This window comes from Saccoglossus kowalevskii, chromosome 17 (assembly GCF_978046115.1).
Source record: "Saccoglossus kowalevskii chromosome 17, keSacKowa6.1, whole genome shotgun sequence".
Classification (NCBI taxonomy): domain Eukaryota; kingdom Metazoa; phylum Hemichordata; class Enteropneusta; family Harrimaniidae; genus Saccoglossus; species Saccoglossus kowalevskii.
Window position 1 is genome coordinate 6,666,464 of NC_140657.1, and position 13,491 is coordinate 6,679,954.

Sequence of the window (13,491 nt, forward strand, 5' to 3'; positions counted from 1 at the left end):
ATTCATTTGTTTGACTTTACAATTGCGGGTTTATATATGCCAACAACTTAGGTCAAACATACAAATACATCTACAAACTTTGTAATCACTTTGCACAACTTTGCGTTCACTTTGTACGACTTTTCACGGTAAGTTAACTGGTCAAACTCCACTATGTACCGACAGCGTCACCAACTTGTTCTCCGAAAATAATAAGGAAATTGAAAAATGTTCATGAATTTGAAAACAAGCCTAAATTTCCATGTCTTTCTACTAAAAATGATTAACATCACAGTGAAAAAAGATGCACGAACGTTGTCTCATATCTTTGATATGTATGTGATGAAACCTAAAAAAAATCCTCTGCTGGTTTTCTCAGGCAGTCTCCCATGCAAGAACTAATCATGCCCGATTGAGTTTAACTTTAAACTTTGTCTCTTCACCTACCCACACTACTGCTTACGTAATTGGAAATATACTCGAATTAACGACTATTTCATATTTGAAACTGTTTTAAACTTGATAGCTTTTGTACAAGTAACTTCTTGAATTGACCTATGACCTCTACATGCTCCGAGTGATAGTACGCTACTTTAACGGCAATGTGCGAAATATGTATTTACGTTTTCGAACTTTTGACTATGGAACCCGTCAATATAATATCATATGTAACATTGCCAAACGAATCTACAAACTTTGCAATCGCTTTTCATAACTTTGTAAGCAGTTTGTCTTCGATTTTCGGTTCGCAGTTGCGATAATCTGCTTACATATCGGGAATTTTCTAGACATATACTTAATGTTTTCGAAATTTAACTGCGGGGATGGCATTCCAATGACTTATGTTATATATACATGCAAATCCGCCAACGTTTTGAACGCTTTTATCAACTTTGCATGCTGTTTCTATCATCTTTATGGTCAGTCAGCTCATGTGATACTCTGCTAACATAGGCTGTTTTCATCTCGCTTTTATTCATTTGTTTGACTTTACAATTGCGGGTTTCTATATGCCAACAACTTAGGTCAAACATACAAATACATCTACAAACTTTGTAATCACTTTGCACAACTTTGCGTTCACTTTGTACGACTTTTCACGGTAAGTTAACTGGTCAAACTCCACTATGTACCGACAGCGTCACCAACTTGTTCTCCGAAAATAATAAGGAAATTGAAAAATGTTCATGAATTTGAAAACAAGCCTAAATTTCCATGTCTTTCTACTAAAAATGATTAACATCACAGTGAAAAAAAGATGCACGAACGTTGTCTCATATCTTTGATATGTATGTGATGAAACCTAAAAAAAATCCTCAGCTGGTTTTCTCAGGCAGTCTCCCATGCAAGAACTAACCATGCCCGATTGAGTTAAACTTTAAACTTTGTCTCTTCACCTACCCACACTACTGCTTACGTAATTGGAAATATACTCGAATTAACGACTATTTCATATTTGAAACTGTTTTAAACTTGATAGCTTTTGTACAAGTAACTTCTTGAATTGACCTATGACCTCTACATGCTCCGAGTGATAGTACGCTACTTTAACGGCAATGTGCGAAATATGTATTTACGTTTTCGAACTTTTGACTATGGAACCCGTCAATATAATATCATATGTAACATTGCCAAACGAATCTACAAACTTTGCCATCGCTTTTCATAACTTTGTAAGCAGTTTGTCTTCGATTTTCGGTTCGCAGTTACGATAATCTGCTTACATATCGGGAATTTTCTAGACATATACTTAATGTTTTCGAAATTTAACTGCGGGTTTGGCATTCCAATGACTTATGTTATATATACATGCAACTCCGCCAACGTTTTGAACGCTTTTATCAACTTTGCATGCTGTTTCTATCATCGTTATGGTCAGTCAGCTCATGTGATACTCTGCTAATATAGACTGTTTTCATCTCGCTTTTATTCATTTGTTTGACTTTACAATTGCGGGTTTCTATATGCCAACAACTTAGGTCAAACATACAAATACATCTACAAACTTTGTAATCACATTGCACAACTTTGCGTTCACTTTGTACAACTTTTCACGGTAAGTTAACTGGTCAAACTCCACTATGTGCCGACAGCGTCACCAACTTGTTCTCCGAAAATAATAGGGAAATTGAAAAATGTTCATGAATTTGAAAACAAGCCTAGATTTCCATGTCTTTCTACTAAAAATGATTAACATCACAGTGAAAAAAAAGATGCACGAACGTTGTCTCATATCTTTGATATGTATGTGATGAAACCCAAAAAAATCCTCAGCTGGTTTTCTCAGGCAGTCTCCCATGCAAGAACTAACCATGCCCGATTGAGCTTAACTTTAAACTTTGTCTCTTCACCTACCCACACTTCTGCTTACGTAATTTGAATTATACTCGAATGAGTGACTATTTCATTTTTGAATCTGTTTTAAACTTAATAGCTTTTGTACAAGTAACTTCTTGAATTGACCTATGACCTCTACATGCTCCGAGTGATAGTGCGCTACTTTAACGGCAATGTGCGAAATATGTATTTACGTTTTCGAACTTTTGACTATGGAACCCGTCAATATAATATCATATGTAACATTGCCAAACGAATCTACAAACTTTGCAATCGCTTTTCATAACTTTGTAAGCAGTTTGTCTTCGATTTTCGGTTCGCAGTTACGATAATCTGCTTACATATCGGGAATTTTCTAGACATATACTTAATGTTTTCGAAATTTAACTGCGGGGTTGGCATTCCAATGACTTATGTTATATATACATGCAACTCCGCCAACGTTTTGAACGCTTTTATCAACTTTGCATGCTGTTTCTATCATCGTTATGGTCAGTCAGCTCATGTGATACTCTGCTAATATAGACTGTTTTCATCTCGCTTTTATTCATTTGTTTGACTTTACAATTGCGGGTTTCTATATGCCAACAACTTAGGTCAAACATACAAATACATCTACAAACTTTGTAATCACATTGCACAACTTTGCGTTCACTTTGTACGACTTTTCACGGTAAGTTAACTGGTCAAACTCCACTATGTGCCGACAGCGTCACCAACTTGTTCTCCGAAAATAATAGGGAAATTGAAAAATGTTCATGAATTTGAAAACAAGCCTAGATTTCCATGTCTTTCTACTAAAAATGATTAACATCACAGTGAAAAAAAAGATGCACGAACGTTGTCTCATATCTTTGATATGTATGTGATGAAACCCAAAAAAATCCTCAGCTGGTTTTCTCAGGCAGTCTCCCATGCAAGAACTAACCATGCCCGATTGAGCTTAACTTTAAACTTTGTCTCTTCACCTACCCACACTTCTGCTTACGTAATTTGAATTATACTCGAATGAGTGACTATTTCATTTTTGAATCTGTTTTAAACTTAATAGCTTTTGTACAAGTAACTTCTTGAATTGACCTATGACCTCTACATGCTCCGAGTGATAGTGCGCTACTTTAACGGCAATGTGCGAAATATGTATTTACGTTTTCGAACTTTTGACTATGGAACCCGTCAATATAATATCATATGTAACATTGCCAAACGAATCTACAAACTTTGCAATCGCTTTTCATAACTTTGTAAGCAGTTTGTCTTCGATTTTCGGTTCGCAGTTACGATAATCTGCTTACATATCGGGAATTTTCTAGACATATACTTAATGTTTTCAAAATTTAACTGCGGGGTTGGCATTCCAATGACTTATGTTATATATACATGCAACTCCGCCAACGTTTTGAACGCTTTTATCAACTTTGCATGCTGTTTCTATCATCGTTATGGTCAGTCAGTTCATGTGATACTCTGCTAATATAGACTGTTTTCATCTCGCTTTTATTCATTTGTTTGACTTTACAATTGCGGGTTTCTATATGCCAACAACTTAGGTCAAACATACAAATACATCTACAAACTTTGTAATCACATTGCACAACTTTGCGTTCACTTTGTACGACTTTTCACGGTAAGTTAACTGGTCAAACTCCACTATGTGCCGACAGCGTCACCAACTTATTCTCCGAAAATAATAGGGAAATTGAAAAATGTTCATGAATTTGAAAACAAGCCTAGATTTCCATGTCTTTCTACTAAAAATGATTAACATCACAGTGAAAAAAAAGATGCACGAACGTTGTCTCATATCTTTGATATGTATGTGATGAAACCCAAAAAAATCCTCAGCTGGTTTTCTCAGGCAGTCTCCCATGCAAGAACTAACCATGCCCGATTGAGCTTAACTTTAAACTTTGTCTCTTCACCTACCCACACTTCTGCTTACGTAATTTGAATTATACTCGAATGAGTGACTATTTCATTTTTGAATCTGTTTTAAACTTAATAGCTTTTGTACAAGTAACTTCTTGAATTGACCTATGACCTCTACATGATCCGAGTGATAGTGCGCTACTTTAACGGCAATGTGCGAAATATGTATTTACGTTTTCGAACTTTTGACTATGGAACCCGTCAATATAATATCATATGTAACATTGCCAAACGAATCTACAAACTTTGCAATCGCTTTTCATAACTTTGTAAGCAGTTTGTCTTCGATTTTCGGTTCGCAGTTACGATAATCTGCTTACATATCGGGAATTTTCTAGACATATACTTAATGTTTTCGAAATTTAACTGCGGGGTTGGCATTCCAATGACTTATGTTATATATACATGCAACTCCGCCAACGTTTTGAACGCTTTTATCAACTTTGCATGCTGTTTCTATCATCGTTATGGTCAGTCAGCTCATGTGATACTCTGCTAATATAGGCTGTTTTCATCTCGCTTTTATTCATTTGTTTGACTTTACAATTGCGGGTTTCTATATGCCAACAACTTAGGTCAAACATACAAATACATCTACAAACTTTGTAATCACTTTGCACAACTTTGCGTTCACTTTGTACGAATTTTCACGGTAAGTTAACTGGTCAAACTCCACTATGTACCGACAGCGTCACCAACTTGTTCTCCGAAAATAATAAGGAAATTGAAAAATGTTCATGAATTTGAAAACAAGCCTAAATTTCCATGTCTTTCTACTAAAAATGATTAACATCACAGTGAAAAAAAGATGCACGAACGTTGTCTCATATCTTTGATATGTATGTGATGAAATCTAAAAAAAATCCTCAGCTGGTTTTCTCAGGCAGTCTCCCATGCAAGAACTAACCATGCCCGATTAAGTTAAACTTTAAACTTTGTCTATTCACCTACCCACACTACTGCTTACGTAATTGGAAATATACTCGAATTAACGACTATTTCATATTTGAAACTGTTTTAAACTTGATAGCTTTTGTACAAGTAACTTCTTGAATTGACCTATGACCTCTTCATGCTCCGAGTGATAGTACGCTACTTTAACGGCAATGTGTGAAATATGTATTTACGTTTTCGAACTTTTGACTATGGAACCCGTCAATATAATATCATATGTAACATTGCCAAACGAATATACAAACTTTGCAATCGCTTTTCATAACTTTGTAAGCAGTTTGTCTTCGATTTTCGGTTCGCAGTTACGATAATCTGCTTACATATCGGGAATTTTCTAGACATATACTTAATGTTTTCGAAATTTAACTGCGGGGTTGGCATTCCAATGACTTATGTTATATATACATGCAACTCCGCCAACGTTTTGAACGCTTTTATCAACTTTGCATGCTGTTTCTATCATCGTTATGGTCAGTCAGCTCATGTGATACTCTGCTAATATAGGCTGTTTTCATCTCGCTTTTATTCATTTGTTTGACTTTACAATTGCGGGTTTCTATATGCCAACAACTTAGGTCAAACATACAAATACATCTACAAACTTTGTAATCACTTTGCACAACTTTGCGTTCACTTTGTACGACTTTTCACGGTAAGTTAACTGGTCAAACTCCACTATGTACCGACAGCGTCACCAACTTGTTCTCCGAAAATAATAAGGAAATTGAAAAATGTTCATGAATTTGAAAACAAGCCTAAATTTCCATGTCTTTCTACTAAAAATGATTAACATCACAGTGAAAAAAAGATGCACGAACGTTGTCTCATATCTTTGATATGTATGTGATGAATCCAAAAAAAATCCCCAGCTGGTTTTCTCAGGCAGTCTCCCATGCAAGAACTAACCATGCCCGATTGAGCTTAACTTTAAACTTTGTCTCTTCAGCTACCCACACTACTGATTACGTAATTTGAAATATACACAAATTAGCGACTATTTCATTTTTGAAACTGTTTTAAACTTGATAGCTTTTGTACAAGTAACTTCTTGAATTGACCTATGACCTCTACATGCTCCGAGTGATAGTACGCTACTTTAACGGCAATGTGCGAAATATGTATTTACGTGAACCCGTCAATATAATATCATATGTAACATTGCCAAACGAATCTACAAACTTTGCAATCGCTTTTCATAACTTTGTAAGCAGTTTGTCTTCGATTTTCGGTTCGCAGTTGCGATAATCTGCTTACATATCGGAGATTTTCTAAACATATACTTAATGTTTTCGAAATTTAACTGCGGGGTTGGCATTCCAATGACTTATGTTATATATACATGCAACTCCGCCAACGTTTTGAACGCTTTTATCAACTTTGCATGCTGTTTCTATCATCTTTATGGTCAGTCAGCTCATGTGATACTCTGCTAATATAGGCTGTTTTCATCTCGCTTTTATTCATTTGTTTGACTTTACAATTGCGGGTTTCTATATGCCAACAACTTAGGTCAAACATACAAATACATCTACAAATTTTGTAATCACTTTGCACAACTTTGCGTTCACTTTGTACGACTTTTCACGGTAAGTTAACTGGTCAAACTCCACTATGTACCGACAGCGTCACCAACTTGTTCTCCGAAAATAATAAGGAAATTGAAAAATGTTTATGAATTTGAAAACAAGCCTAAATTTCCATGTCTTTCTACTAAAAATGATTAACATCACAGTGAAAAAAAGATGCACGAACGTTGTCTCATATCTTTGATATGTATGTGATGAAACCTAAAAAAAATCCTCAGCTGGTTTTCTCAGGCAGTCTCCCATGCAAGAACTAACCATGCCCGATTGAGTTAAACTTTAAACTTTGTCTCTTCACCTACCCACACTACTGCTTACGTAATTGGAAATATACTCGAATTAACGACTATTTCATATTTGAAACTGTTTTAAACTTGATAGCTTTTGTACAAGTAACTTCTTGAATTGACCTATGACCTCTACATGCTCCGAGTGATAGTACGCTACTTTAACGGCAATGTGCGAAATATGTATTTACGTTTTCGAACTTTTGACTATGGAACCCGTCAATATAATATCATATGTAACATTGCCAAACGAATCTACAAACTTTGCAATCGCTTTTCATAACTTTGTAAGCAGTTTGTCTTCGATTTTCGGTTCGCAGTTGCGATAATCTGCTTACATATCGGGAATTTTCTAGACATATACTTAATGTTTTCGAAATTTAACTGCGGGGATGGCATTCCAATGACTTATGTTATATATACATGCAAATCCGCCAACGTTTTGAACGCTTTTATCAACTTTGCATGCTGTTTCTATCATCTTTATGGTCAGTCAGCTCATGTGATACTCTGCTAACATAGGCTGTTTTCATCTCGCTTTTATTCATTTGTTTGACTTTACAATTGCGGGTTTCTATATGCCAACAACTTAGGTCAAACATACAAATACATCTACAAACTTTGTAATCACTTTGCACAACTTTGCGTTCACTTTGTACGACTTTTCACGGTAAGTTAACTGGTCAAACTCCACTATGTACCGACAGCGTCACCAACTTGTTCTCCGAAAATAATAAGGAAATTGAAAAATGTTCATGAATTTGAAAACAAGCCTAAATTTCCATGTCTTTCTACTAAAAATGATTAACATCACAGTGAAAAAAAGATGCACGAACGTTGTCTCATATCTTTGATATGTATGTGATGAAATCTAAAAAAAATCCTCAGCTGGTTTTCTCAGGCAGTCTCCCATGCAAGAACTAACCATGCCCGATTAAGTTAAACTTTAAACTTTGTCTATTCACCTACCCACACTACTGCTTACGTAATTGGAAATATACTCGAATTAACGACTATTTCATATTTGAAACTGTTTTAAACTTGATAGCTTTTGTACAAGTAACTTCTTGAATTGACCTATGACCTCTTCATGCTCCGAGTGATAGTACGCTACTTTAACGGCAATGTGTGAAATATGTATTTACGTTTTCGAACTTTTGACTATGGAACCCGTCAATATAATATCATATGTAACATTGCCAAACGAATATACAAACTTTGCAATCGCTTTTCATAACTTTGTAAGCAGTTTGTCTTCGATTTTCGGTTCGCAGTTACGATAATCTGCTTACATATCGGGAATTTTCTAGACATATACTTAATGTTTTCGAAATTTAACTGCGGGGTTGGCATTCCAATGACTTATGTTATATATACATGCAACTCCGCCAACGTTTTGAACGCTTTTATCAACTTTGCATGCTGTTTCTATCATCGTTATGGTCAGTCAGCTCATGTGATACTCTGCTAATATAGGCTGTTTTCATCTCGCTTTTATTCATTTGTTTGACTTTACAATTGCGGGTTTCTATATGCCAACAACTTAGGTCAAACATACAAATACATCTACAAACTTTGTAATCACTTTGCACAACTTTGCGTTCACTTTGTACGACTTTTCACGGTAAGTTAACTGGTCAAACTCCACTATGTACCGACAGCGTCACCAACTTGTTCTCCGAAAATAATAAGGAAATTGAAAAATGTTCATGAATTTGAAAACAAGCCTAAATTTCCATGTCTTTCTACTAAAAATGATTAACATCACAGTGAAAAAAAGATGCACGAACGTTGTCTCATATCTTTGATATGTATGTGATGAATCCAAAAAAAATCCCCAGCTGGTTTTCTCAGGCAGTCTCCCATGCAAGAACTAACCATGCCCGATTGAGCTTAACTTTAAACTTTGTCTCTTCAGCTACCCACACTACTGATTACGTAATTTGAAATATACACAAATTAGCGACTATTTCATTTTTGAAACTGTTTTAAACTTGATAGCTTTTGTACAAGTAACTTCTTGAATTGACCTATGACCTCTACATGCTCCGAGTGATAGTACGCTACTTTAACGGCAATGTGCGAAATATGTATTTACGTGAACCCGTCAATATAATATCATATGTAACATTGCCAAACGAATCTACAAACTTTGCAATCGCTTTTCATAACTTTGTAAGCAGTTTGTCTTCGATTTTCGGTTCGCAGTTGCGATAATCTGCTTACATATCGGAGATTTTCTAAACATATACTTAATGTTTTCGAAATTTAACTGCGGGGTTGGCATTCCAATGACTTATGTTATATATACATGCAACTCCGCCAACGTTTTGAACGCTTTTATCAACTTTGCATGCTGTTTCTATCATCTTTATGGTCAGTCAGCTCATGTGATACTCTGCTAATATAGGCTGTTTTCATCTCGCTTTTATTCATTTGTTTGACTTTACAATTGCGGGTTTCTATATGCCAACAACTTAGGTCAAACATACAAATACATCTACAAATTTTGTAATCACTTTGCACAACTTTGCGTTCACTTTGTACGACTTTTCACGGTAAGTTAACTGGTCAAACTCCACTATGTACCGACAGCGTCACCAACTTGTTCTCCGAAAATAATAAGGAAATTGAAAAATGTTTATGAATTTGAAAACAAGCCTAAATTTCCATGTCTTTCTACTAAAAATGATTAACATCACAGTGAAAAAAAGATGCACGAACGTTGTCTCATATCTTTGATATGTATGTGATGAAACCTAAAAAAAATCCTCAGCTGGTTTTCTCAGGCAGTCTCCCATGCAAGAACTAACCATGCCCGATTGAGTTAAACTTTAAACTTTGTCTCTTCACCTACCCACACTACTGCTTACGTAATTGGAAATATACTCGAATTAACGACTATTTCATATTTGAAACTGTTTTAAACTTGATAGCTTTTGTACAAGTAACTTCTTGAATTGACCTATGACCTCTACATGCTCCGAGTGATAGTACGCTACTTTAACGGCAATGTGCGAAATATGTATTTACGTTTTCGAACTTTTGACTATGGAACCCGTCAATATAATATCATATGTAACATTGCCAAACGAATCTACAAACTTTGCAATCGCTTTTCATAACTTTGTAAGCAGTTTGTCTTCGATTTTCGGTTCGCAGTTGCGATAATCTGCTTACATATCGGGAATTTTCTAGACATATACTTAATGTTTTCGAAATTTAACTGCGGGGATGGCATTCCAATGACTTATGTTATATATACATGCAAATCCGCCAACGTTTTGAACGCTTTTATCAACTTTGCATGCTGTTTCTATCATCTTTATGGTCAGTCAGCTCATGTGATACTCTGCTAACATAGGCTGTTTTCATCTCGCTTTTATTCATTTGTTTGACTTTACAATTGCGGGTTTCTATATGCCAACAACTTAGGTCAAACATACAAATACATCTACAAACTTTGTAATCACTTTGCACAACTTTGCGTTCACTTTGTACGACTTTTCACGGTAAGTTAACTGGTCAAACTCCACTATGTACCGACAGCGTCACCAACTTGTTCTCCGAAAATAATAAGGAAATTGAAAAATGTTCATGAATTTGAAAACAAGCCTAAATTTCCATGTCTTTCTACTAAAAATGATTAACATCACAGTGAAAAAAAGATGCACGAACGTTGTCTCATATCTTTGATATGTATGTGATGAAACCTAAAAAAAATCCTCAGCTGGTTTTCTCAGGCAGTCTCCCATGCAAGAACTAACCATGCCCGATTGAGTTAAACTTTAAACTTTGTCTCTTCACCTACCCACACTACTGCTTACGTAATTGGAAATATACTCGAATTAACGACTATTTCATATTTGAAACTGTTTTAAACTTGATAGCTTTTGTACAAGTAACTTCTTGAATTGACCTATGACCTCTACATGCTCCGAGTGATAGTACGCTACTTTAACGGCAATGTGCGAAATATGTATTTACGTTTTCGAACTTTTGACTATGGAACCCGTCAATATAATATCATATGTAACATTGCCAAACGAATCTACAAACTTTGCCATCGCTTTTCATAACTTTGTAAGCAGTTTGTCTTCGATTTTCGGTTCGCAGTTACGATAATCTGCTTACATATCGGGAATTTTCTAGACATATACTTAATGTTTTCGAAATTTAACTGCGGGTTTGGCATTCCAATGACTTATGTTATATATACATGCAACTCCGCCAACGTTTTGAACGCTTTTATCAACTTTGCATGCTGTTTCTATCATCGTTATGGTCAGTCAGCTCATGTGATACTCTGCTAATATAGACTGTTTTCATCTCGCTTTTATTCATTTGTTTGACTTTACAATTGCGGGTTTCTATATGCCAACAACTTAGGTCAAACATACAAATACATCTACAAACTTTGTAATCACATTGCACAACTTTGCGTTCACTTTGTACAACTTTTCACGGTAAGTTAACTGGTCAAACTCCACTATGTGCCGACAGCGTCACCAACTTGTTCTCCGAAAATAATAGGGAAATTGAAAAATGTTCATGAATTTGAAAACAAGCCTAGATTTCCATGTCTTTCTACTAAAAATGATTAACATCACAGTGAAAAAAAAGATGCACGAACGTTGTCTCATATCTTTGATATGTATGTGATGAAACCCAAAAAAATCCTCAGCTGGTTTTCTCAGGCAGTCTCCCATGCAAGAACTAACCATGCCCGATTGAGCTTAACTTTAAACTTTGTCTCTTCACCTACCCACACTTCTGCTTACGTAATTTGAATTATACTCGAATGAGTGACTATTTCATTTTTGAATCTGTTTTAAACTTAATAGCTTTTGTACAAGTAACTTCTTGAATTGACCTATGACCTCTACATGCTCCGAGTGATAGTGCGCTACTTTAACGGCAATGTGCGAAATATGTATTTACGTTTTCGAACTTTTGACTATGGAACCCGTCAATATAATATCATATGTAACATTGCCAAACGAATCTACAAACTTTGCAATCGCTTTTCATAACTTTGTAAGCAGTTTGTCTTCGATTTTCGGTTCGCAGTTACGATAATCTGCTTACATATCGGGAATTTTCTAGACATATACTTAATGTTTTCGAAATTTAACTGCGGGGTTGGCATTCCAATGACTTATGTTATATATACATGCAACTCCGCCAACGTTTTGAACGCTTTTATCAACTTTGCATGCTGTTTCTATCATCGTTATGGTCAGTCAGCTCATGTGATACTCTGCTAATATAGACTGTTTTCATCTCGCTTTTATTCATTTGTTTGACTTTACAATTGCGGGTTTCTATATGCCAACAACTTAGGTCAAACATACAAATACATCTACAAACTTTGTAATCACATTGCACAACTTTGCGTTCACTTTGTACGACTTTTCACGGTAAGTTAACTGGTCAAACTCCACTATGTGCCGACAGCGTCACCAACTTGTTCTCCGAAAATAATAGGGAAATTGAAAAATGTTCATGAATTTGAAAACAAGCCTAGATTTCCATGTCTTTCTACTAAAAATGATTAACATCACAGTGAAAAAAAAGATGCACGAACGTTGTCTCATATCTTTGATATGTATGTGATGAAACCCAAAAAAATCCTCAGCTGGTTTTCTCAGGCAGTCTCCCATGCAAGAACTAACCATGCCCGATTGAGCTTAACTTTAAACTTTGTCTCTTCACCTACCCACACTTCTGCTTACGTAATTTGAATTATACTCGAATGAGTGACTATTTCATTTTTGAATCTGTTTTAAACTTAATAGCTTTTGTACAAGTAACTTCTTGAATTGACCTATGACCTCTACATGCTCCGAGTGATAGTGCGCTACTTTAACGGCAATGTGCGAAATATGTATTTACGTTTTCGAACTTTTGACTATGGAACCCGTCAATATAATATCATATGTAACATTGCCAAACGAATCTACAAACTTTGCAATCGCTTTTCATAACTTTGTAAGCAGTTTGTCTTCGATTTTCGGTTCGCAGTTACGATAATCTGCTTACATATCGGGAATTTTCTAGACATATACTTAATGTTTTCAAAATTTAACTGCGGGGTTGGCATTCCAATGACTTATGTTATATATACATGCAACTCCGCCAACGTTTTGAACGCTTTTATCAACTTTGCATGCTGTTTCTATCATCGTTATGGTCAGTCAGTTCATGTGATACTCTGCTAATATAGACTGTTTTCATCTCGCTTTTATTCATTTGTTTGACTTTACAATTGCGGGTTTCTATATGCCAACAACTTAGGTCAAACATACAAATACATCTACAAACTTTGTAATCACATTGCACAACTTTGCGTTCACTTTGTACGACTTTTCACGGTAAGTTAACTGGTCAAACTCCACTATGTGCCGACAGCGTCACCAACT